This window comes from Panulirus ornatus, chromosome 20, assembly GCF_036320965.1.
Source record: "Panulirus ornatus isolate Po-2019 chromosome 20, ASM3632096v1, whole genome shotgun sequence".
NCBI lineage: Eukaryota > Metazoa > Arthropoda > Malacostraca > Decapoda > Palinuridae > Panulirus > Panulirus ornatus.
Window position 1 is genome coordinate 442,033 of NC_092243.1, and position 26,538 is coordinate 468,570.

Genomic DNA, 26,538 nt, shown 5'->3' on the forward strand with positions numbered 1-26,538 from the left:
CTGTGGTGTGCCCTTCTGCAGGGTGTGTTGACTGTGGTGTACCCTGCTGCAGGGTATGGTGACTGTGGTGTGCCTTGCTGCAGGGTGTGGTGTGTGTTGCTGCAGGGTGTGGTGACTGTGGTGTGCCCTGCTGCAGGGTGTGTTGACTGTGGTGTACCCTGCTGCAGGGCGTGGTGACTGTGGTGTGCCTTGCTGCAGGGCGTGGTGTGTGTTGATGCAGGGTGTGGTGACTGTGGTGTGCCCTGCTGCAGGGTGTGTTGACTGTGGTGTACCCTGCTGCAGGGTATGGTGACTGTGGTGTGCCTTGCTGCAGGGTGTGGTGTGTGTTGCTGCAGGGTGTGGTGACTGTGGTGTGCCCTGCTGCAGGGTGTGTTGACTGTGGTGTGCCTTGCTGCAGGGTATGGTGACTGTGGTGTGCCCTGCTGCAGGGTATGGTGACTGTGGTGTGCCTTGCTGCAGGGTGTGGTGTGTGTTGCTGCAGGGTATGGTGACTGTGGTGTGCCTTGCTGCAGGGCGTGGTGTGTGTTGCTGCAGGGTGTGGTGACTGTGGTGTACCTTGCTGTTAGGAATGGGAGCTGTGGTGTTTCCTACTCCTTGTTATGGAGATTTGAGTTGACTTATTACATAATTCATTAGCTGAGTTACCTCAAGTGATTTAAAGGTAAAAGGAGAATGTTTACACAAGGTTCTTGCATCTGTATCCTGGATCTTCCAGTGACAGAAGACTTCTGCAGCCATACATCCTCAGAGACAAAACGGCAGCAATTAAATGTTCCTGAATGCATGATATGGGTGTGGCCACGTACACAGATGTACCTAGTGATAGCTCTCAGATGTTTGTGGATGAAGAAAATAATTGAACCATAACTTCCTCCAACTTTGTAAAAGTTCACTTAGTATGGATGACAGTGGACTTGAATGTAACTGCTGATTAAACTGATTTATGAAGCGACTGAATATACTGCTAAAAGATAGTCATCAGGAATATCATGATTTCGGATTGTCTTCCTGTGGTCAGTGTTATTTAATATTCAGATATGTAAACCTGTAGGGCCCATCTCCCGCGTATTATCCGCCAGCACCACTCGTGACTTGGCTTACACAGCCAGTCATTCCATCAGCGTCTTATACTATGAACCATCTGTCGTACAATTTAGCAAAATATATGTGATTTAAATTTTCTTTTTCACTCTATTCACTGTTAAGTTCTTAACACATCTTTCTACAATCGTTTCTTGCTCCCTCTTCCTTCATCATCCTCCAGACTTTACATAATTTTTTCCTTCCGTCCTTTTCTTCCTTTCACCATCCTGCTCCACCTACGCTGGGCCACCACTCCGTCTATGTGTCATGACTAGGAACTGTCACAAACTGGGCGAGGGTGTCAGTGCTGCTGGTTTCTTCCATCCGTTATTTACATACAGGTTTTTGTATTATCCATTTGATACGTGAAGGAACACAGACTGTTGTCCTGTTATAAAGGTCTGCCACCACACGTTAACACATGCAATGGACAGTGACTCTTCCAAATAAACGTATACCACGATGGTGTGTGAAAAGATATGAAGTGGGAAGAAGGGATCATCGTTCTGAAGACCCGTTAAAATTGTGACTTAAAAAGGGATGCCTATCAAATGGAATGCATATTTGGTGAAACTTCTAAGCTGTGATGCAATGTGACAAGAGAGAACTCACATATTCATGAATCTTTCTTACTGAACGTGAACAGTGGTGACGAGAGCGATCTCGGAGTGCGGCTCGAGGGCTTGACTCTTCCTTCAGTCCTGACACAACAGACACTTTGGTTCCCTCGGTGCAACACCCATCACCACATGACCTCCTGTGAGCATATAACTTCTCCCGTAGCCAGGATCCCATAGTCACATATTTGCTAGAATAAAGGCAAAGAAAATTACGTTAGTCTTTGCCCATTGGTGCATTACAAATTGTTGATATTGTAAAGCTTTGGACATCTATTCATTGTTTGTAAGTGTTTCATTAGTGTATATATGTTTAAGACAAATCACTTCATTGCTACACTACATCTACCTTACGAACTCAGAAAATAGAGAAAACTCACTTTGTGATACCAAAGAAAAGTGGTAGCAGTCATAATAGCTTAAAATGGTGTAAACCGAACTATAAAATTATATGGAGTTTTTGTACATCTCGATAAATTTGTGAAGATATTTTTACAATAAACCAGAACTTGTGTACTTGTTTTATTCTCCTCTTTATGTCTTCCGTAAAGATCTGATGCTTCTACAGTGTAATAGTAATAGGAATGGCAGAGCCAGTATTATCAGCCAATTGTTTTGAAATACATTACAGTATTTAAAAACATCCTTGAAGAATAATTTTCTTTATCAGATCAGCAGTAACTAGACAGCTGATATTTTCCTTCGTTAAACAACTCTACAAATAATACTCTTGTGATATTGTAACATCACAATTTGAATAAGTACTATCAGAAATGCTATTATCCCGACTTTCACTATTGCTGTTAAATACAAACTACTGATCTAAACCACATGGGTCTGGTTAGGTTACTTTGCTGTCTGAACACAACTACTCGAGAAAGCTTCAAAAGTATAGTATAAAACAAGTATTATGCAAGAAGATTAGTCAGAGTCAAACAGTACAAGTATATCGCATACGACATCATCAGTAAACATCTTAAACTAACTGTAAGCGCTACAAAATATCCTAAAGCATTACAAACAATATACTAAGCATTACCAAACATTAGAAAACAGTAAGAACTACAAGACGTCATCATTAAACATTATAAAACATCATTAGCAAGCATTGTAAAATATCATCAGCAAGCTCACTACAACAAAATCAGTGAACATTATACATCATCATCATCATCAGTAATGAAAACATGGGCCATAAAGAGAATGAGAGTGTATGAAGTCTCAGAAATATAATTAACACCTGAAGAAGGTGTAATAGATTTTCCGGCTGGTGGATACAGCTTAACGTTGATGGTCTTAATAATCCTGGTAACCGATAGTCCCTAAGCACAAACAACCATCTATCAACCATATTATGAATGAAAGGCACAACTGCAACCCAGCCCACCGTGACATGCATGTAAAAATGCGGGCACTTTTTCATAACGTCTGTGTACGCATATTAGACAGGTGCCAGAAATCCATAATCTTAAGACTTTCTGAATAATTACGACGCAAGGGTAGTCAAGTGCGTAATTGTCTTATTACCTTCTAGTATACAGTTTACCTTCGTAATACATTTTACCGTCACAACAACCGTATGATTATACACAGAGGACTTAATAATCGTATGATTATACGCAGAGGACGTAATAACCGTATGATTATACGTAGAGGACTTAATAACCGTATGATTATACGCAGAGGAATTAATAACCGTATGATTATACGCAGAGGACTTAATAACCGAAGGTGAGTTATAAAAACATTCCTGTGGAGCCAAATGCTTCCAGAGTCTTCCGCTCCTCCTATTACTCTCATGTTCTCCACACCAACAGTTATCAAGTCCTGACTTATTCTCTCTCTCTCTCTCTCTCTCTCTCTCTCTCTCTCTCTCTCTGTTAAATATCTGCACTTGTTTTCTTTTTTCAATTTCTCTCCTGTCCTATGTAGATATTATCAAATAGACCGCAAATTGGCTTTTCCACCATTTCATATTGACTTCCCTTGTACAAGTTTGTTCTTTCGCTAATCTTCCTGTAATCTGATATTTACAGAAACTTAACAATCATATCAGTTCACAAAATATGGCGAAGAAACATGAATGAAAAATTGTTCAGGGGAAAACACTATATAACTGAAAATAAAGATAAGAAATAAAAGAAAGTGAATCTGGGGACAAACTGGCACACAGTTTGGTAGTATCCTCAAGAATGATGAAGATTACAATTCTTAAAGTACATAAGGTAATGTGTGTAAGTCGTGACGTGCGGTGTGTGAAAAGATCAAAGTGAAATTGTGTAAGTGATAAGGTGAGGAAGGTGCCAGTGGTAAGGTGGGGTGTGATGACGGTGTGTGTAAGGTGTTTCTAGGGGCGGCTGTATGATGTCCCTGGATGACGCTCTGCGTTGTCAGTTCAGGATATTCACAACGCAACCACTTCATGTAAGACATGCCGCATTTAGAGTAGATTTGACCTAAACCGTCGTTCTCTCGTACCGATGATGCCTGTTTCTCCTATCCGAGACTTCTTTCTGGTAAAATGGTCGGCTCATTTTATATATCTTCAAGCATTTACATTATCTGGGCAGAATTTGCGGCGGGATTTTCCATTAGGATGGTCCAGATTCAGAGCGCACGTGTGTCCATCTCACGCATGATTCTCACGCATCTCACGCAGTGTTACGTATCATTTCGCCTAATCTTATGGAAAAATTCTTGCTCCAAACATCATTATCACCTGTCCTAAGCTCTTCCTCAGATAAGTGAAAACAAATGCAGCAACCACCTCCTCATTTGTAAACACTCTTGTCAAGATATCAGCGGAGAAATTCTTCTACGAAATGTGCCATGACGTCACAAGTTTACAAAGACGGTATACGTTCACACTAAAATGTGACGTCGCAGAAGTCTGAATGGGTGTAAAGAGAGCACAGCAACTCACTGCGGGGTCTCAGAGAAATCTGACTGATCGATACACTTTACAGACAGAAATTTTCTGCGATGGAATATGTCAGCTGTCTAGTTACTGATGGCCTGATCAAGAACATTATTCTTCAAGGATGTTCTTCCAAAAACACTTTAATGTATTTGAAAAAAAGTCGTTAATAAAAGTGGATCTAACGTTCCTATCACACTGGAGAAGAATCAAATCTGCAATTGAAAAATAGGAACTTCTGGGCAGCGTGACCTGTTAACATTATATAAATGAATAACCATTTAGTACCAGTTAGAAAATCCGAAGAGAAACGCGTTATCAGGTTGAAATAGCTTCATCTAAACATGTACATTTTACATGACTGAGACAAAATTATGAACTTCCGCAGACCCTTTTGCAATCACACAGGTATCATAAACTATGAACAGCATTTAAACAAGTTATTAGACGTATACTATTTCCCAACATTAGTCTTTCCCAATGTATATGTTCACCGAGGGAGAGACTGAACAGAAACTTGTAATGACAATGTTTATAGCTTTGGAATAAAGATTTGAAGTAAAACAGATTTGTTCATAATTCTGAAAGTAGACCTTTGATTTTGCTGCATTCATAAGACTCCAAGATGAATCTTACCCACACATGCAAACTTATACAAAGATGCAGTTCTAAGCAGCCGACAGTGAACGATGCTACGTGATTGACGCTATTTAGGAGAAACAAGAAGAACCTAACGTGAAGTCACACTCCGCTCCACGATCTCTGTAACAACAACACTGAAGCAACACAAGAAATGATCCTAGGATGAGGCCAGGGCAAAACTTGTAGCCAATACTATGGAAGGAGTCGTAGGTCTGAACATCGTCAACCTCTTGTCTACTGCATGAAGGAAGCGTTCCGGCCTCAAGGCTACAGGTTTCGTCGTGTCGACCTATGTAAAGCGGAAACTAAAATATTCTTCATAAAGAACTCAAGAAGGCGTGATCGACTGCAATCTGACGCAGGCTCATCCAGGCCTGCGGTCTCAGGTGATACTGTGGGAAGGGATGCAACTTAGCTGGGAAGATACTGCTTTTGGCAACAGCTTCCCTTGAAAATCTTCTCTCTCTCTCTCTCTCTCTCTCTCTCTCTCTCTCTCTCTCTCTCTCTCTCTCTCTCTCTCTCTCTCTCTCTCTCCAACGAATAAGTTTATTTGTCATAGACATACTTTCTAAATTTCGTAACAAATAGACAAAGAGTTACAGAATGGAAAGAAAAAGACCATTAACAGTTACAAAAGAATGTTCGATCCATATGATAATGTGAGTTCACATGTTCACTTCAACATAATCATAATACTTGCTGTTAGCTATGCGGTTGTTTATGATAGGCAAGTGATTCCTATATGAAATTTTCCAAATCATTTGCACGGCAGAAAAAAACTTACAATGTATCCTAAATGATCTAACAAGAGCAGCTTGCTCTGGGGTCTGGTGTACTGATGACATATAGTGTTGCCTCGATACCAGCGTCCAGGACTAGCTCGCCCTCTAAGTGAAGGGGAACTACCGCCCTGTTTAACAAAGTCTTCGATTCCCCATCAAGTTCTGTATGAGAGGTTTTGTGTAAAGGAATAATTATAATTCATCATTGTCCTTCGTCAGAGTAAAAGCTAGAGGTAAGACATCATAAATTGAATGCGTGCCTCATATGTCACTATATAGCTAATTTTCTTCCTGTAACTCTCGATAAATGTATATAATCAGCAATTTGACGGCCTTTCAAATAAATAATTCATGTGAGGGTCATTAAAGGGACTTCTCTGGACAAGTATGAACACAAGATTTATGCCTAAGTACAAAGACGCTCACAGAGTTATAAACACAAGCAAACACCTCTGGCTTAAGCTTGTGTGAGTGTGTGTGTGTGTGTACATGAATGAAAACATTTTACACATATGAAAGGTTAACAGAAGTGTAAAACTCCTTCCTCATAACATGCAAATAGCAATCACACACACACACACACACACACACACACACACACACACACATACACACGACACGAGCGTCCGTTTATGCTCTCCACTTCCCATCATATTTTCAACTTAGCGATAATGCTTCTTTCAATGTTTCTGCCACAGCTGTTTCGTCGACACCATGTCCGACCTTCCCACTTCTTTCCGCTCACTGTTTCTGCGTACTGCTTTTATTTCAATTTATTGATCTATCGTTGAGACAACGGTATATTGCGTGTATCATCCTTTAACTTGTAGATTTTGTTTGTTCGATTCACACATGGAAAAGATAACTACATAAGAAATAAGATCATAAGTTACTTGAATGGCTGGATATTCCTACAATATTGCTTAGACGAACAAATGCAACCAAGATAGCTGCTACCAGGTCACCTCCGAAACAGTGGGAAGCCATTCTGAGACAGTTTAGGGGAGGGTTGCTTGCATCAAGCAAAGTGAACAAATTAATGGATGACACGAGCTATGCAGCGTTGTCCCACCGTTTAATCAATAAACTGGAAAGAAATTGCAATCCACAGAAGGAGAAACTGCAACGAAAATCAGTGCATGTATGTAAAACCCGTGGGTAGGAAGACGTAGGAATATGATATAAACTCTTTAACGAAACAGAAACAGTAGTAGAGTCGTCATTGCTAGCGTTACAGACTGGAAGTAGGAAGACAGAAAGAATCATGTTGAACCTGTGACCAGGAATTACAAGTATAAGGATTATGACGCCGACAAAAAGATCACGCAAGCATTATAAGCATGTTGCATGGACTTGGCCAATGACTAACTGCATTTCCCGAACGGAATGAAAAAGCCCAAGTGGTTGTGAAGACCAGGCCATACTGACAGTCAACACAGGTGGACAAGGGTGTTGGAGTAGTTATGATGAACAGTATTGATTTTGTTGATGAAATGATGGACTCGCTCAATGATGAGGTAACATTCCTTGAAGAGAAACATGTGGGGTATGCGAACAACAAAGCAACAAAGTTCGAAAGGAATGAGAAAAATACTAAACAGATCAAAGATGGGAAAGAAATCAACAAAGTCTTTCGAAGAACCCCCTCCCCAACCCACCAATAATGAGAAGCCTCACGAAAGTTCATAAGTCAGGTATAACAATGACTTCCACAACAATCGGCATATGAAATGCACCGCATAGTTGGCCTACAGGTTAACCAGATCACTGTTTAACGCTTTAGGAACCATCAGTGGTGAACACATGTAAAAACAGATTTAATTGAGAAGATGAAAAACATTGACCCTGACAAGAATACATTGCCGAACTTTGATGTTACAACTTATTTACCAACGTTTGTTGGAGGAGGCCATACAAACTGTCAGTAAGGCAGTAGATAGCAGTGTGGATGAGGAACTACCAACATCAGAAACAGCCTATTTGAAACTAGTGTCTTTTTGTGTCAGACTTGGGGTATTCGTGTTCAACGACGAGGAGTACAAACAACGCAGAGCCTTACCTATGAGTCTTCTGCTCAACGTTGTCAAGGTATGTCTGTATTGGTTGAGGAACTGGTACCCGTAGACAATGGATCTCAGATGGTAGAAGTGACGATGTTGAAAATGATGCGTAGCATCCTAGTATTTGCCGACTGAAGTCTAACTGATGGCTGGAGAGAGCTGAGAGTACCTAGTGTGCTGAGCGCCTCTTGATAGGTGGTGTAAATGGGACCCAGGATGATCTTGCATCACCTTTTCTCCATCTTTTCCTGTTGCATTTCTGTGTTGTGGAAAGGAGGAAAATTAGACATACAGAGAAGTCACAACAGCACTGTACTCCACGTGTACTAAAAAGTTGTGGAGAACCAAATTAGTTGCATGTTTATCGTGGAGTGGGTAGTAAGTAGCCATACCGCAGGTCCCCACCAAGTGTACTGGAGTGGAGTGATAGCACAGTAGATGGCAGCTGAGGAAGAAGTTTGTAAAATATACTATTCGGTTTTAATATTCCACATTGAGGCATCATACTTCATAACACAATAGTTTCATAAAAAGAAAAATTCTGGGACAAGCGGAAATATGATACGAGGTGTGCAAGAGGAAGCAATAAGGTCAACATAAAGCATGAAATATGAGACTATTCTTACACATGACCGAAATCAAGTTCGCATAATTTTCATACCGCATAACGAGGGAGAATATAATCCGAGAAGGAAGAAGAAAGCTGAGGACGGATTATCCCTGCCTCTGAGAAACTATGCTGAGAAGAGCGGGAGGAGAAGCAGAAGAAAATGATGAAAGAAGGACGACCTCCGGCCAAGGTGGTCCGCTCTATGACCCCTGAAGAAAACTTGGACCGTAAATTTATTTTCAGATTCTTGCGTGGATGGAAAGGACAGGATATTCTCCCTCTGCATCAACGAAAATATTTTTATTCGTGTTGATACAACAGTAGTCATGACCACCACTGGAAGCAGAAGGTGAGGAGATTCCATAACCATCAACACTGTGATTCCTTAAATATTCTTAAGAGCAGATCATCATGTACCTCACTGAGCGGATGCTCACTTACATTTCCACCGCAGAACATAAGTACTGTTGGACGGTCTGTTTTGTAAAAAATTTTGTCAGGAAAACACTTCAAGCAGCGTTCACTGTCGTAGACCTGGCGAGGTCTGTCGGGTTGACGGAGCTTGTGAACTGTGGTGCCATTTTCGAGATGACTGGTGCAGGGTGATGGCTTTCTTATATTCCATAAACGTCGAGGGCCAAGATCATAACGACTGATAGGCAATGCTCTCCGACTCATAAATAAGCAAAGTACTTATGATATGCAAGCGATATCAAATCTTCCTGAACATATGATTTTACTAACTAGGAATTGGATCCTTCGCAAGCTTAGAGGTTATCTCCTAGTGATCTAGAAATAAGGTCTTTTAGACCAGGATGTAGGGTCTTTCCCTCATCTAAAGGTAAAGTTTTACCGGGCAAGATTCAAGCTTCGACTAATCAAGATGCAGAATTATATCAATTACAGACATTCTAGGAGCTGACACTCCAATTACATACAGGTAAAATCCTATTGACTATGGGGAACGTATGCTGCACTTAGCTGGAGGTAACCTCCAGCCGAGGGAAAGGCAGCGTTTTACTGACCTGTGGTTAGGATAGCACTGACTGCGGGATGAGATCCAGCTGCCCTAGAATAAGGTCTCTTTGACCTCACGGTCACGTTACGCTGACCTGGACTCAAGGTCTTACTTATAAGGAAGCAAGATTTTAGACATGAGGAAGCAAGATGTTCCTAGCCAGAAGGCACTTTATAATGACATGGCTGATAGGGTCTGATTCTCAAGATATTACATGCCAGGACTTACAATCTTGGTCAACAGGTGGCAAGCTATTAGTGAGCAGATGAAGACCTAATACCCAAGAAGCTTTGTCTTATTGACAGAGGTAATGGCGTCGCAATCAAGTGCAGAGTCTTGCTGATCAGAAGTTGAAGTTACAAGGTTTAGGTGACCAACATGGACAGGTCAGTGTGCTCCAAGTTTTTGTAAGTTTCTCGCAGAGATAGAGAAACGCTCTGAAAACGAAAGAGTGGTGAGAGTAAGTGAGCTTGGGAAAGAGACTTGTGTGAGGAAGTACCAGGAGAGACTGAGTGCAGAACGGAAAAAGGTGAGAACAAGGAACGTAAGGAGAGTGGGGGAGGAATGGGATGTATTTAGGGAAGCAGTGATGGCTTGCGCAAAAGATGCTTGTGGCATGAGAAGCGTGGGAGGTGGACAGATTAGAAAGGGTAGTGAGTGGTGAGATGAAGAAGTAAGATTATTAGTGAAAGAGAAGAGAGACATTTGGACGATTTTTTGCAGGGAAATAGTGCAAATGACTGGGAGATGTATAAAAGAAAGAGGCAGGAGGTCAAGAGAAAGGTGCAAGAGAAAGGTGAAAAAGAGGGCAAATGAGAATTGGGGTGAGAGAGTATCATTAACTTTTAGGGAGAATAAAAGGATGTTTTGGAAGGAGTTAAACAAAGTACGTAAGACAAGAGAACAAATGGGAACATCGGTGAAGGGGGCTAATGAGGAGGTAATAACAAGTAGTGGTGATGTGAGAAGGAGATGGAGTGAGTATTTTGAAGGTTTGTTGAATGTGTTAGATGATAAGAGTGTCAGATAGAGGATGATTTGGTCGAGGTGGTGTCCGAAGTGAGAGGGTCTGGGAGAATGATTTGGTAAACAGAGAAGAGGTAGTGAAAGCTTTGCAGAAGATGAAAGTCGGCAAGGCGGCGGGCTTGGATGGTATTGCAGTGGAATTTATTAAAACAGGGGGTGACTGTGTTGTTTACTGGTTTGTGAGGATATTCAGTGTATGTATGGCTCATAGTGAACTGCCTGCGGATTGGCGGAATGCATGCATAGTGCCATTGTACAAAGGCACACGGAATAAAGGGGAGTGTTCAAATTACAGAGGTATAAGTTTGTTGAGTATTTCTGGGAAATTATATGGGAGGGTACTGATTGAGAGGGTCCAGGCATGTACAGAACATCAGATTGGGGAAGAGCAATGTCGTTTCAGAAGTGGTAGAGGATGTGTTGATCAGATGTTTGCTTTGAAGAATGTATGTGAGAAATACTTAGAAAAACAAATGGATTTGTACGTAGCATTTAGGTATCTGGAGAAGGCATATGATAGAGTTGATTGAGATGCTCTGTGGAAGGTTTTAAGAATATATGGTGTGGGAGGCAAGTAGCTGGAGGCAGTGAAAAGTTTATATCAAGGATGTAAGGCATGTGTACGAGTAGGAAGAGAGGGAAGTGATTGGTTCTCAGTGAATGTCGGTTTGCGGCAGTGGTGCGTGATGTCTCCATGGTTGTTTGATTTGTTTATGGATGGGGTTGTTAGGGAGATGAATGCAAGAGTTTTAGAGTGAGAGGCAAGTATGCAGTCTGTTGTGAATGAGAGAGCTTGGGAAGTGAATCAGTTGTTCGCTGATGGTACACCGATGATGGCTGATTCGGGTGAGAAACTGCAGAAACTGGTGACTGAGTTTGGTAAAGTGTGTGAAAGAAGAAAGCTGAGAGTATATGTGAATAAGAGCAAGGTTATTAGGTACAGTAGGGTTGAGGGACAAGTCAACTGAGAGTTAAAGTTGAATGGAGAAAAACTGGAGAATGTGAAGTGTTTTAGATATCTGGGAGTGGGTTTGGCAGCGAATGTAACCATGGAAAGTTCTGGGAGCGTTGAAAAATGTGTGGAAGGCGAGAACATTATCTTGAAAAGAAAAATGGTTATGTTGGAAGGAATAGTGGTTCCAACAATGTTATATGGTTGCGAGGCGTGAGCTATAGATAGGGTTTTACGGAGGAGGGTGGATGTGTTGGAAGTGAGATGTTTAAGGACAATGTGTGGTGTGATGTGGTTTGATCGAGTAAGTAATGAAAGGGCAAGAGAGATGTGTGGTAATAAAAAGAGTGTGGTTGAGAGAGCACAAGAGGGTGTATTGAAATGGTTTGGTCATACGGAGGGAACGAGTGAGGACAGATTGACAAAAAGGATATACGTGTCAGATATAGAGGGAACGGGGAGAAATGGGAGACCAAATTGGAGGTGGAAGGATGGAGTGAAAAAGATTTTGAGCGATCGGGCCCTGAACATAGAGGATGGTGAAAGGCGTGCAAGGAATAGAGTGAAATGGAACGATGTGATGTACCGGGGTCGATGTGCTGTCAGTGGATTGACCCAGGGCATGTGGGGCGTCTGGGGTGAACCATGGAAAGTTTTGTGGGGTCTAGATGTGGAAAGGGAGCTGTGGTTTCGGTGCGTTACCCATGACAGCTACAGACTGTGTGAACGAATGTTGTTTTTTCCTAGCGCTACCTCGCGCGCACGCGGGGGGAGGGGAGGGGGGGGGGGGTTGGCGGGGTGGCGACGAGAATGGATGAAGGCAGCAAGTATGGATATGTACATGTGTATATATGTATATGTCTATGTATATATATATATATATATATATATATATATATATATATATATATATATATATATATATATATATATATATTAAAATGTATTGGTAAGTATATGTGCGAGTGTGGGCGTTTCTGTATATACATGTGTATGTGGGTGGGTTGGGCCATTCTTTCCTCTGTTTCCTTGCGCTACCTCACTAACGCGGGAGACAACGACTAAGTATTTTATATATATATATATATATATATATATATATATATATATATATATATATATTGGAAAGGATCACAATTTTGCACGTGATCAAGATATTCCTATGAGTCCACGGGGAAAATGAAACACGATAAGTTCCCAAGTGCACTTTCTTGTAATAATCACATCATCAGGGGAGACACAAGAGATAAATCACATGTTTACCAAATGGCGTCCTAGCTTCGTCTCTTCGATGTATATCAACTGACTGTTATATTTCTCTCTTGTGTCTCCCCTGATGATGTGATTATTACACGAAAGTGCACTTGTGAACTTTTCGTGTTTCATTTTCCCCGTGGACTCATAGGAATATATATATATGTATATATACATATATATATGTATATATATATATATATATATATATATATATATATATATATATATATACATATATATATATATATATATATATATATATATATATATATATATATATATATATATATATATATATATATATATATATATATATATATATATTGCTTTGACGCTGTTAGCGAGGTAGTGAAAGGAAACAGACGAAAGAATGGCCCAACCCACCCACATAAACATGTATATGCATACACGTCCACACACGCAAATATACATATCTATACATCTCAACTTATACATATATATACACACACAGACATATACATATATACACGGACATAATTCATACTGTCTGCCGTTATTCATTCCCATCGCCACCTCGCCACACATGAAATAACAACCCCCTCCCCCCTCATGTGTGCGAGGTAGCGCTAGGAAACGACAACAAAGGCCACATTCGTTCACACTCAGTCAAAGGCCACATTCGTTCACACTCAGTCTCTAGCTGTCATGTAATAATGCACCGAAACCACAGCTCCCTTTCCACATCCAGGCTCCACAGAACTTTCCACGGTTTACCCCAGACGCTTCACATGCCCTGGTTCAATCCATTTACAGCACGTCTACCCCGGTATACCACATTGTCCCAATTCACTCTATTCCTTGCATGCCTTTCACCCTCCTGCATGTTCATGCCCCGATCACTCAAAATTTTTTTCACTCCATCTTTCCACCTCCAATTTGGTCTCCCACTTCTCCTCGTTCCCTCCACCTCTGACACATATATCCTCTTGGTCAATCTTTCCTCACTCATTCTCTCCATGTGCCCAAACCATTTCAAAACACCCTCTTCTGCTCTTTCAATCACACTATTTTTATTACCGCACATCTCTCTTACCCTATCATTACTTACTCGATCAAACCACCTCACACCACACCCTCCTCCACACAACTCTATCCATAGCCCACGCCTCGCAACCATATAACATTGTTGGAACCACTATTCCTTCAAACATACCCATTTTTGCTTTCCGAGATAATGTTCTCGACTTCCCAGAATTTTCGCCCCCTCCCCGACCCTATGATTCACTTCCGCTTCCATGGTTCCATCCGCTGTCAGATCCACTCTCAGATATCTAAGACACTTCACTTCCTCCAGTTTTTCTCTATTCAAACTTACCCCCCAGTCAACTTGAACCTCAACCCTACTGTACCTAATAACCTTACTATTATTCGCATTTACCCTCAGCTTTCTTCTTTCACACACTTTACCAAATTCAGTCACCAGCTTCTGCAGTTTCTCACATGAAACAGCCACCAGCGCTGCATCATCAGCGAACAACAACTGACTCACTTCCCAAGCTCTTTCATCCACAACAGACTGTATACTTGCCCCTCTTTCCAAAACTCTTGCATTCACCTCCCTAACAACCCCAACCATAAACAAATTAAACAACCATGGAGACATCACACACCCATGCCGCAAACCTACATTCACTGGGAACCAATCACTTTCCTCTCTTCCTACTCGTACACATGCCTTACATCCTCATTAAAAACTTTTCACTGCTTCTAACAACTTGCCTCCCACACCATATATTCTTAATACCTTCCACAGAGCATCTCTATCAACCCTATCATATGCCTTCTCCAGATCCATAAATGCTACATACAAATCCATTTGCTTTTCTAAGTATTTCTCACATACATTCTTCAAAGCAAACACCTGATCCACACATCCTCTACCACTTCTAAAACCACACCATATATACATATATATATATATATATATATATATATATATATATATATATATATATATATATATATATGTATACGAATAAAGTGTATATGAACGCGCACCTTCATAGAACATACAAAGCTCCATCAGCTAGGATCGAACCTGGCTCTTGCACAAGGGGTCCCAGGTTCGATCCTGCTGATGGAGCTTTGTATGTTATATATATATATATATATATATATATATCTGGGGATAGGGGACAAAGAATACTTCCCACGCATTCCTCACGTGTTGTAGAAGGTGACTAGAGGGGACGGGAGCGGGGGGCTAGAAACCCTCCCCTCCTTATATCTTAACTTTCTAAAGGGGGAAACAGAAGAAGGAGTCACGCGGGGAGTGCTCATCCTCCTCGAAGGCTCAGACTGGGGTGTCTAAATGTGTGTGGATGTAACCAAGATGAGAAAAAGGAGAGATAGGTAGTATGTTTGAGGAAAGGAACCTGGATGTTTTGGCTCTGAGTGAAACGGAGCTCAAGGGAAAAGGGGAAGAGTGGTTTGGGAATGTCTTGGGAGTAAAGACAGGGGTTAGTGAGAGGACAAGAGCAAGGGAAGGAGTAGCACTACTCCTGAAACAGGAGTGGTGGGAGTATGTGATAGAGTGTAAGAAAGTAAACTCTAGATTGATATGGGTAAAACTGAAAGTTGATGGAGAGAGATGGGTGATAATTGGTGCATATGCACCTGGGTATGAGAAGAAAGATCATGAGAGGCAAGTGTTTTGGGAGCAGCTGAATGAGTGTGTTAGTGGTTTTGATGCACGAGACCGGGTTATAGTGATGAGTGATTTGAATGCTAAGGTGAGTAATGTGGAAGTTGAGGGAATAATTGGTATACATGGGGTGTTCAGTGTTGTAAATGGAAATGGTGAAGAGTTTGCAGATTTATGTGTTGAAAAAGGACTGGTGATTGGGAATACCTGGTTTAAAATAAGAGATATACATAAGTATACGTATGTAAGTAGGAGTGATGGCCAGAGAGCGTTATTGGATTACGTGTTAATTGATAGGCGCGTGAAAGAGAGACTTTTGGATGTTAATGTGCTGAGAGGTGCAACTGGAGGGATATCTGATCATTATCTTGTAGAGTCGAAGGTGAAGATTTGTAGAGGTTTTCAGAGAAGAAGAGAGAATGTTGGGGTGAAGAGAGTGGTGAGAGTAAGTGAGCTTGGGAAGGAGACTTGTGTGAGGAAGTACCAGGAGAGACTGAATACAGAATGGAAAAAGGTGAGAACAAAGGAGGTAAGGGGAGTGGGGGAGGAATGGGATGTATTTAGGGAAGCAGTGATGGCTTGCGCAAAAGATGCTTGTGGCATGAGAAGGGCGGGAGATGGGCAGATTAGAAAGGGTAGTGAGCGGTGGGATGAAGAGGTAAGATTATTAGTGAAAGAGAAGAGAGAGGTATTTGGACGATTTTTGCAGGGAAATAATGCAAATGAGTGGGAGATGTATAAAAGAAAGAGGCAGGAGGTCAAGAGAAAGGTGCAAGAGGTGAAAAAGAGGGCAAATGAGAGTTGGGGTGAGAGAGTATCATTTAATTTTAGGGAGATTAAAAAGATGTTTTGGAAGGAGGTAAATAAAGTGCGTAAGACAAGGGAACAAATGGAAATTTCAGTGAAGGGGCTAATGGGGAGGTGATAACAAGTAGTGGTGATGTGAGAAGGAGATGGAGTGAGTATTTTGAAGATTTGTTGAATGTGTTTCATGATAGAGTGGCTGGCATAGGGTGTTTTGTTCGAGGTGGTGTGCAAAGTGAGAGGGTTAGGGAAAATGATTTGGTAAATACAGAAGAGGTAGTAAAAGCTTTGCGGAAGATGAAAGCCGGCAAGGCAGCGGGTTTGGATGGTATTGCAGTGGAATTTATTAAAAAATTGGGTGACTATATTGTTGACTGGTTGGTAAGGTTATTTAATGTATGTATGATTCATGGTGAGGTGCCTGAGGATTGGCGGAATGCTTGCATAGTGCCATTGTACAAAGGCAAAGGGGATAAGAGAGAGTGCTCAAATTATAAAGGTATAAGTTTGTTGAGTATTCCTGGAAAATTATATGGGAGGGTATTGATTGAGAGGGTGAAGGCATGTACAGAGCATCAGATTGGGAAGAGCAGTGTGGTTTCAGAAGTGGTAGAGGATGTGTGGATCAGGTGTTTGCTTTGAGGAATGTATGTGAGAAATACTTAGAAAAGAAAGAGGGCACATGATAGAGCTGATAGAGATGCTCTGTGGAAGGTATTAAGGATATATGGTGTGGGAGGCCAGCTGTTAGAAGCAGTGAAAAGTTTTTATCGAGGATGTAAGGCATGTGTACGAGTGGGAAGAGAGGAAAGTGATTGGTTCTTAGTGAATGTAGGTTTGCGGCAATGGTGTGTGATGTCTCCATGGTTGTTTAATTTGTTTATGGATGGGGTTGTTAGGGAGGAGAATGCAAGAGTTTTGGAAAGAGGGGCAAGTATGAAGTCTGTTGTGGATGACAGAGCTTGGGAAGTGAGTTAGTTGTTGTTCGCTGATGATACAGCGCTGGTGGCTGATTCATGTGAGAATCTGCAGAAGCTGGTGACTGAGTTTGGTAAAGTGTGTGAAAGAAGAAAGTTGAGAGTAAATGTGAATAAGAGTAAGGTTATTAGGTACAGTAGGGTTGAGGGTCAAGTCAATTGGGAGGAAAGTTTGAATGGAGAAAAACTGGAGGAAGTGAAGTGTTTTAGATATCTGGGGGTGGATTTGGCAGTGGATGGAACCATGGAAGCGGAAGTGAATCATAGGGTGGGGGAGGGGGCGAAAATTCTGGGAGCCTTGAAGAATGTGTGGAAGTCGAGATCATTATCTCGGAAAGCAAAAATGGGTATGTTTGAAGGAATAGTGGTTCCAACAATGTTGTATGGTTGCGAGGCGTGGGCTATGGATAGAGTTGTGCGCAGGAGGGTGGATGTGCTGGAAATAAGATGTTTGAGGACAATATGTGGTGTGAGGTGGTTTGATCGAGTAAGTAATAACAGGGTAAGAGAGATGTGTGGTAATAAAAAGAGTGTGGTTGAGAGAGCAGAAGAGGGTGTTTTGAAATGGTTTGGTCACATGGAGAGAATGAGTGAGGAAAGATTGACCAAGAGGATATATGTGTCAGAGGTGGAGGGAATGAGGAGAAGTGGGAGACCAAATTGGAGGTGGAAAGATGGAGTGAAAAATATTTTGAGTGATCGGGGCCTGAACATGCAGGAGGGTGAAAGGCGTGCAAGGAATAGAGTGAATTGTAACGATGTGGTATACCGGGGTCGACGTGCTGTCAATGGATTGAACCAGGGCATGTGAAGCGTCTGGGGTAAACCATGGAAAGTTCTGTGGGGCCTGGATGTGGAAAGGGAGCTGTGGTTTCGGTGCATTATTACATGACAGCTAGAGTCTGAGTGTGAACGAATGGGCCTTTGTTGTCTTTTCCTAGCGCTACCTCGCACACATGAGGGGGGAGGGGGTTGTTATTCCATGTGTGGCGAGGTGGCGATGGAAATGAATAAAGAAAGACAGTATGAATTATGTACATGTGTATATATGTATATGTCTGTATATGTATATATATGTATACATTGAGATTGATAGGTATGTATATTTGCGTGTGTGGACGTGTATGTATATACATGTGTATGTGGGTGGGTTGGGCCATTCTTTCTTATGTTTTCTTGCGCTACCTCGCTAACGCGGGAGACAGCGACAAAGCCAAAAAAATGAAAAATAGAAAATATATATATATATATATATATATATATATATATATATATATATATATATATATATATATATATATATCCTTTTTGCAAGTCCGTACGCAGGCGCACAAGCACTTACATGCAATCCCACCGACCCACCTACCCACGCGCGCGCGCGCGCACACACACACACACACACACACACACACACACACACATAAAGGCACACAAGCAATATATATGAGAACTGTGGTCGTCTGACAACATACTGTTAGGTGAAAATATGAATCGGCCATTGAGGAGAATCCCCAACCACACCATGGTGGGGACATAGCAGATAGTTATGGCAGGGGATCATGGCAGGAGGGAAGGTCACCACCACAGTGGACGGTAGGTAAGGCGCCATATAGGAAGTAGACTCCTGGTAGGAGGAAAATCGAAACAAGCAGGGAATCTTGAAAAGAGAGGAGGGGCGGAGGTTCATGATGGTCTCGTGGAAGTGTCATCATCATAAGACAGTTCACAGCAAAGTGGAAACAATGCAGATGGTTGGTCATGGAATTAGTAGGATTATGATAGAGAGCACGTCTTGGTAGAAATTATTGAGACGGGAGGAGAGATCATGGCAGCGGTGGGGTCATGGTAGGGTCATTACAAGATAGGGTCAAAGTAGAAGAGAGGAATCATGGCAATAACTGCCATATTTCCCTACAGTGAGATCATCTGGTCGCCTGGAAAGCCTGGACGTTCCAGCAGTTCTCCTTCCGCTCTGCCAATTTTTACACCAGCCGCCTTTTCGAAGCTTCTCACAGCTGCAGTACCAGCGATATCCAGTTAAGCCATTGTTAAGCTCCTTACGATCCCATTTTATCACGCTATATCTGCAGCAACAGTGAGGATGGTAATAAGGACGAACAGTCTGGATTGTCTCAGACCCTCCTTATATCTTTCTTCGGTAAATCTTATTCATTCTTTCTTCCTCTTCTCACATTCATATTTTCGGCAATCTACCTTCAGTCTTACTCTTATTCACTTGCTCTCAACTTAGTATAGACTTATTGTACCTTGTACTCGTAACACCAGACCTTATAATGATATTCAGTTGGCCAAAACGATTTCTGCTGACTAAAACATATGTTTCCATGTCTTTTACTTCCCATAACTCTATCATATGCCCTCTACAGATCCATAAATGTTACACAGAAATCCATCTGCTTTTCTAAGTATTTCTCACATACATTCTTCAAAGCAAATACCTTATCCACGAATCCTCTACCGCTTCTGAAACTACACTGCTTTTCCCCAGTCTGATGCTCTGCACATACCTTTACCCTCACAATCAATACCCTCCCATGTAGTTTCCCAAGAATATTCAACAAACTTATACCTCTGTAATCTTAACGCTCACCTTTATCCCCTTTGCCTTTATACAATGGCACTATGCATGCATTCCGCCATTCCTTAGGCACTTGCCAACCAGTCAACAACACAATCACGCTCTTTTTTGATAAATTCCACTGCAATACCATCCAAACCCACGCCTTACTGGCTTTCATCTTTCGCAAAGCTTTCGCTGCCTCTTCTCTGTTTACCAAACCATTCTCCCTGATCCTCTCACTCCGCACACCACCTCGACCAAAATACCCATATCTGCCACTCTATCATCAAACACATTCAACAAACCTTTAAAATACTCAGTCCATCCTCTCACTTCACCACTACTTGTTATTACTTCCCCATTAGCCTCCTTCACCGATGTTCCCATTTGTTTTCTTGTCCTACGCACTTTACCTTCTTCCAAAACATCTTTTTATTCTCCCTAGAATTTAATGTTACTCTCTCACACCCAACTCTAATTTGCCTTCTTTTTACCTCTTGCACCTTTCTCTTGACCTCTTGCCTTTCTTTTATACATCTCCCATTCATTCGCACTACTTACGGCATAAATCGTCCAAACGCCTCTCTCTTCTCTTTCACTAACAATCTTACTTCTTCATCCCACCACTCACTACCCTTTCTAATCTGCCCGCCTCCCACCTTTCTCATGCCACAAGCATCTTTTGCGCAGGCCATCACTGCTTCCCTAAATACATCCCATTCCTCCCTCACTCCCTTTACGTCATTTGCTCCCACCTTTTTTCCACTCTGCACATGAGGGACAAGTTAACTGGGAGTAATTTTGAATGGAGAAGAACTGGAGGAAGTGCAGTGTTTTAGATATCTGGAAGTGGATTTAGCAGTGGATGGAATCATGGAAGCGGAAGTGAGTCACTGGGTGGGGGAGGGGGCGAAGGTTCTGGGAGCGTTGAAGAATGTGTGGAAGGCGAGAACGTTATCTTGGAGAGCAAAATTGGGTATGTTTTAAGGAACAGTGGCTCCAACAATGTTATATGGTTGCGAGGCGTGAACTATAGATAGGGTTGTGCGGAGGAGGGTGGATGTGCTGGAAATGAAATGTTTGAGTACACTATGTGGTGTGAGGTGGTTTGATCGAGCAAGTAATGAAAGGGTAAGAGAGATGTGTGGTAATAAAAAGAGTGTGGTGGAGAGAGCAGAAGAGGGTGTATTGAAATGGTTTGGTCACATGGAGAAAATGAGTGAGGAAAGATTGACAAAGAGGATATACGTGTCAGAGGTGGAGGGAACGAGGAGAAGTGGGAGACCAGACTGGAGGTGGAAAGATGGAGTGAAAAAGATTTTAAGCGATCGGAGCCTGAACATAGAGGAGGGTGAAAGGCGTGCAAGAATAGAGTGAATTGGAACGATGTGGTATATCGGGGTCGACGTGCTGTCAATGGATTGACCCTAGGCATGTGAAGCGTCTAGGGTAAACCATGGAGTTTTGTGGGGTCTGGATGTGGAAAGGGAGCTGTGGTTTCGGTGCATTACACATGACAGCTAGAGACTGAGTGTGAACGCATGTGGCCTTTTTTGTCTTTTCCTAGCACTACCTCGCTCGCGCGCGGGGGGAAGGGGTGCCATTTTTATGTGTGGCGGGGTGGCGACGGGATCGTATGAGGGCAGGAAGTGTGGATGTGTACATGTATATATATGTATATGTCTATGTATATATATGTATATGTGCATATGTGGGCGTTTATGTATATACATATGTATGTGGGCGGATTGGGCCATTCTTTCGTATGTTTTCCTTGCGCTGCCTCGGTAACGCGGGAGATAGTGATCAAGTATAATGAATAGAAGGCGACTAAAAGGGGAGGGAGTGGGGGGCTGGAAATCCTTCCCTCTCTTTTTCAATTTTCTAAAAGAGGAACAGAGAAGGGGGGGCCAAGTGAGGATATTCCCTCAAAGGCTCAGTCCTCTGTTCTTAACGCTACTTCACTAAAGAGGGAAATGGCGAATAGTATGAAAAAAATAAGTATACACTTCAGGTATATGTATTATCAATACTATATCGCTGTATCCTGCGTTAGCAAGTAGCGCCAGGAACAAACGAAGGAAGGCCGTATTCCTTCCCATCCATTGTTTATCTGTCGTAATGCACAAACCACAGCTCCTTATCCACAACCAGGGCCCACAGACATCCATGGTTTACCCTGGCAGCTTCACATACCCTGGTTCATTCCACTGACAATACGTCAATATATATATATATATATATATATATATATATATATATATATATATATATATATATATATATATATTATCCCTGGGGATAGGGGAGAAAGAATACTTCCCACGTATTCCCTGCGTGTCGTAGAAGGCGACTAAAAGGGGAGGGAGCGGGGGGGCTGGAAATCCTCCCCTCTCATTATTTTTTTTTTTTTCATTTTCCAAAAGAAGAACAGAGAAGGGGGCCAGGTGAGGATATTCCCTCAAAGGCCCAGTTCTCTGTTCTTAAAGCTACCTCGCTAACGCGGGAAATGGCGAATAGTTTGAAAGAAATATATATATATATATGTTTCCTATTTCTTTCTAAAATGGGAAACAGAAGAAGGAGTCACGCGGGGAGTGCTCATCCTCCTCGAAGGCTCAGAGTGGGGTGCCTAAATGTGTGTGGATGTAACCAAGATGTGAAAAAAGGAGAGATAGGTAGTATGTTTGAGGAAAGGAACCTGGATGTTTTGGCTCTGAGTGAAACGAAGCTCAAGGGTAAAGGGGAAGAGTGGTTTGGAAATGTCTGGGGAGTGAAGTCAGGGGTTAGTGAGAGGACAAGAGCAAGGGAAGGAGTAGCAATACTCCTGAAACAGGAGTTGTGGGAGTATGTGATAGAATGTAAGAAAGTAAATTCTCGATTAATACGGGTGAAATTGAAAGTTGATGGAGAGAGGTGGGTGATTATTGGTACATATGCACCTGGGCATGAGAAGAAAGATCATGAGAGGCAAGTGTTTTGGGAGCAGCTAAATGAGTGTGTTAGCGGTTTTGATGCACGAGACCGGGTTATAGTGATGGGTGATTTGAATGCAAAGGTGAGTAATGTGGCAGTTGAGGGAATAATTGGTATGCATGGGGTGTTCAGTGTTGTAAATGGAAATGGTGAAGAGCTTGTAGATTTATGTGCTGAAAAAGGACTGATGATTGGGAATACCTGGTTTAAAAAGCGAGATATACATAAGTATACTTATGTAAGTAGGAGAGATGGCCAGAGAGCGTTATTGGATTACGTGTTAATTGACAGGCGTGCGAAAGAGAGACTTTTGGATGTCAATGTGCTGAGAGGTGCAACTGGAGGGATGTCTGATCATTATCTTGTGGAGGCTAAGGTGAAGATTAGTATGGGTTTTCAGAAAAGAAGAGTGAATGTTGGGGTGAAGAAGGTGGTGAGAGTAAGTGAGCTTGGGAAGGAGACCTGTGTGAAGAAGTAACTGTGTACAGAATGGAAAAAGGTGAGAACAATGGAAGTAAGGGGTGTGGGGGAGGAATGGGATGTATTTAGGGAATCAGTGATGGATTGCGCAAAAGATGCTTGTGGCATGAGAAGAGTGGGAGGTGGGCTGTTTAGAAAGGGTAGTGAGTGGTGGGATGAAGAAGTAAGAGTATTAGTGAAAGAGAAGAGAGAGGCATTTGGACGATTTTTGCAGGGAAAAAATGCAATTGAGTGGGAGAAGTATAAAAGAAAGAGACAGGAGGTCAAGAGAAAGGTGCAAGAGGTGAAAAAAAGGGCAAATGAGAGTTGGGGTGAGAGACTATCAGTAAATTTTAGGGAGAATAAAAAGATGTTCTGGAAGGAGGTAAATAGGGTGCGTAAGACAAGGGAGCAAATGGGAACTTCAGTGAAGGGCGTAAATGGGGAGGTGATAACAAGTAGTGGTGATGTGAGAAGGAGATGGAATGAGTATTTTGAAGGTTTGTTGAATGTGTCTGATGACAGAGTGGCAGATATAGGGTGTTTGGGTCGAGGTGGTGTGCAAAGTGAGAGGGTTAGGGAAAATGATTTGGTAAACAGAGAAGAGGTAGTAAAAGCTTTGCGGAAGATGAAAGCCGGCAAGGCAGCAGGTTTGGATGGTATTGCAGTGGAATTTATTAAAAAAGGGGGTGACTGTATTGTTGACTGGTTGGTAAGGTTATTTAATGTATGTATGACTCATGGTGAGGTGCCTGAGGATTGGCGGAATGCGTGCATAGTGCCATTGTACAAAGGCAAAGGGGATAAGAGTGAGTGCTCAAATTACAGAGGTATAAGTTTGTTGAGTATTCCTGGTAAATTATATGGGAGGGTATTGATTGAGAGGGTGAAGGCATGTACAGAGCATCAGATTGGGGAAGAGCAGTGTGGTTTCAGAAGTGGTAGAGGATGTGTGGATCAGGTGTTTGCTTTGAAGAATGTATGTGAGAAATACTTAGAAAAGCAAATGGATTTGTATGTAGCATTTATGGATCTGGAGAAGGCATATGATAGAGTTGATAGAGATGCTCTGTGGAAGGTATTAAGAATATATGGTGTGGGAGGCAAGTTGTTAGAAGCAGTGAAAAGTTTTTATCGAGGATGTAAGGCATGTGTACGTGTAGGAAGAGAGGAAAGTGATTGGTTCTCAGTGAATGTAGGTTTGCGGCAGGGGTGTGTGATGTCTCCATGGTTGTTTAATTTGTTTATGGATGGGGTTGTTAGGGAGGTAAATGCAAGAGTCTTGGAAAGAGGGGCAAGTATGAAGTCTGTTGGGGATGAGAGAGCTTGGGAAGTGAGTCAGTTGTTGTTCGCTGATGATACAGCGCTGGTGGCGGATTCATGTGAGAAACTGCAGAAGCTGGTGACGGAGTTTGGTAAAGTGTGTGGAAGAAGAAAGTTAAGAGTAAATGTGAATAAGAGCAAGGTTATTAGGTACAGTAGGGTTGAGGGTCAAGTCAATTGGGAGGTGAGTTTGAATGGTGAAAAACTGGAGGAAGTGAAGTGTTTTAGATATCTGGGAGTGGATCTGTCAGCGGATGGAACCATGGAAGCGGAAGTGGATCATAGGGTGGGGGAGGGGGCGAAAATTTTGGGAGCCTTGAAAAATGTGTGGAAGTCGAGAACATTATCCCGGAAAGCAAAAATGGGTATGTTTGAAGGAATAGTAGTTCCAACAATGTTGTATGGTTGCGAGGCGTGGGCTATGGATAGAGTTGTGCGCAGGAGGATGGATGTGCTGGAAATGAGATGTTTGAGGACAATGTGTGGTGTGAGGTGGTTTGATCGAGTAAGTAACGTAAGGGTAAGAGAGATGTGTGGAAATAAAAAGAGCGTGGTTGAGAGAGCAGAAGAGGGTGTTTTGAAATGGTTTGGGCACATGGAGAGAATGAGTGAGGAAAGATTGACCAAGAGGATATATGTGTCGGAGGTGGAGGGAACGAGGAGAAGAGGGAGACCAAATTGGAGGTGGAAAGATGGAGTGAAAAGGATTTTGTGTGATCGGGGCCTGAACATGCAGGAGGGTGAAAGGAGGGCAAGGAATAGAGTGAATTGGAGCGATGTGGTATACAGGGGTTGACGTGCTGTCAGTGGATTGAATCAAGGCATGTGAAGCGTCCGGGGTAAACCATGGAAAGCTGTGTAGGTATGTATATTTCCGTGTGTGGACGTGTGTATGTACATGTGTATGGGGGGGGTTGGGCCATTTCTTTCGTCTGTTTCCTTGCGCTACCTCGCAAACGCGGGAGACAGCGACAAAGTATAAAAAAAAAAAAAAAAAAAAATGTTTCCTATTATACAGTCCCTTAGCCTAGCGGTTAGCATGCCTGCCTCTTGCACAAGGGGTCCCAGGTTCGATCCTGGCTGTTGGAGGTTTGTATGATATATATATATATATATATATATATATATATATATATATATATATATATACATATATATACATATGTGTGTGTGTGTGTGTGTGTACAAAGGTACGTCTGTTATCACTGTCATTGGGAAGTAAATATGTAACACCAGGAATAACGGCTGGTTTACTGACACTAACTTTTGTGTCCAATGACGACATGAAAATATTTCAACGTACAGTCTGTTAGTGTGGAGCAGAAAAGCTAACGACTGGGGGGCTCTGGCAGAACAATGAAATGAAACTATATCTATAGAACTGTTATATATAAGCCTCCAGTAATGTGAGGTGACACGTACCTATTCAGAATTCAAGTGAGCAGCCCTGCAAAAAGCTTCTGGTATCCAGGAGTATGTTTAAGTTTCTATACCCCTAGTGATTCACTGTCACCAGGCCCATGTCTGGGCTGGGACGCTACTGTCTGACTAACGCCGTGAGGTGAGGGGCGGATCACACACACACACACACACACACACACACCAGTGTCCCATTGGCTGAGCATGATGGTTTGGTAGTGACCGGCTACTTTCAGTAGACAGAACTTGAAAATGCTTAAAATTTTACGACGAATATTCTCTTTCGACTGCTAATATACAATGCATTACAATTGTTACATTTATACTTGTAAGCCATAAAGGAATGTATTTCTGTCGGTAGGACATTTTC

At 42.1% G+C, this 26,538-nt stretch overlaps 1 long non-coding RNA gene across 1 annotated transcript; it reads right to left on the bottom strand.

Moving 5' to 3' along the window:
- Positions 1 to 26,292, bottom strand: LOC139755767 (uncharacterized). The gene is made up of 3 exons (XR_011714157.1): positions 26,172 to 26,292; positions 8,101 to 8,360; positions 1 to 1,891 (listed from the first exon to the last, which is right to left on the bottom strand). It is a non-coding gene; the product is annotated as an uncharacterized lncRNA (long non-coding RNA).
- Positions 26,293 to 26,538: the final 246 nt, after the last annotated feature.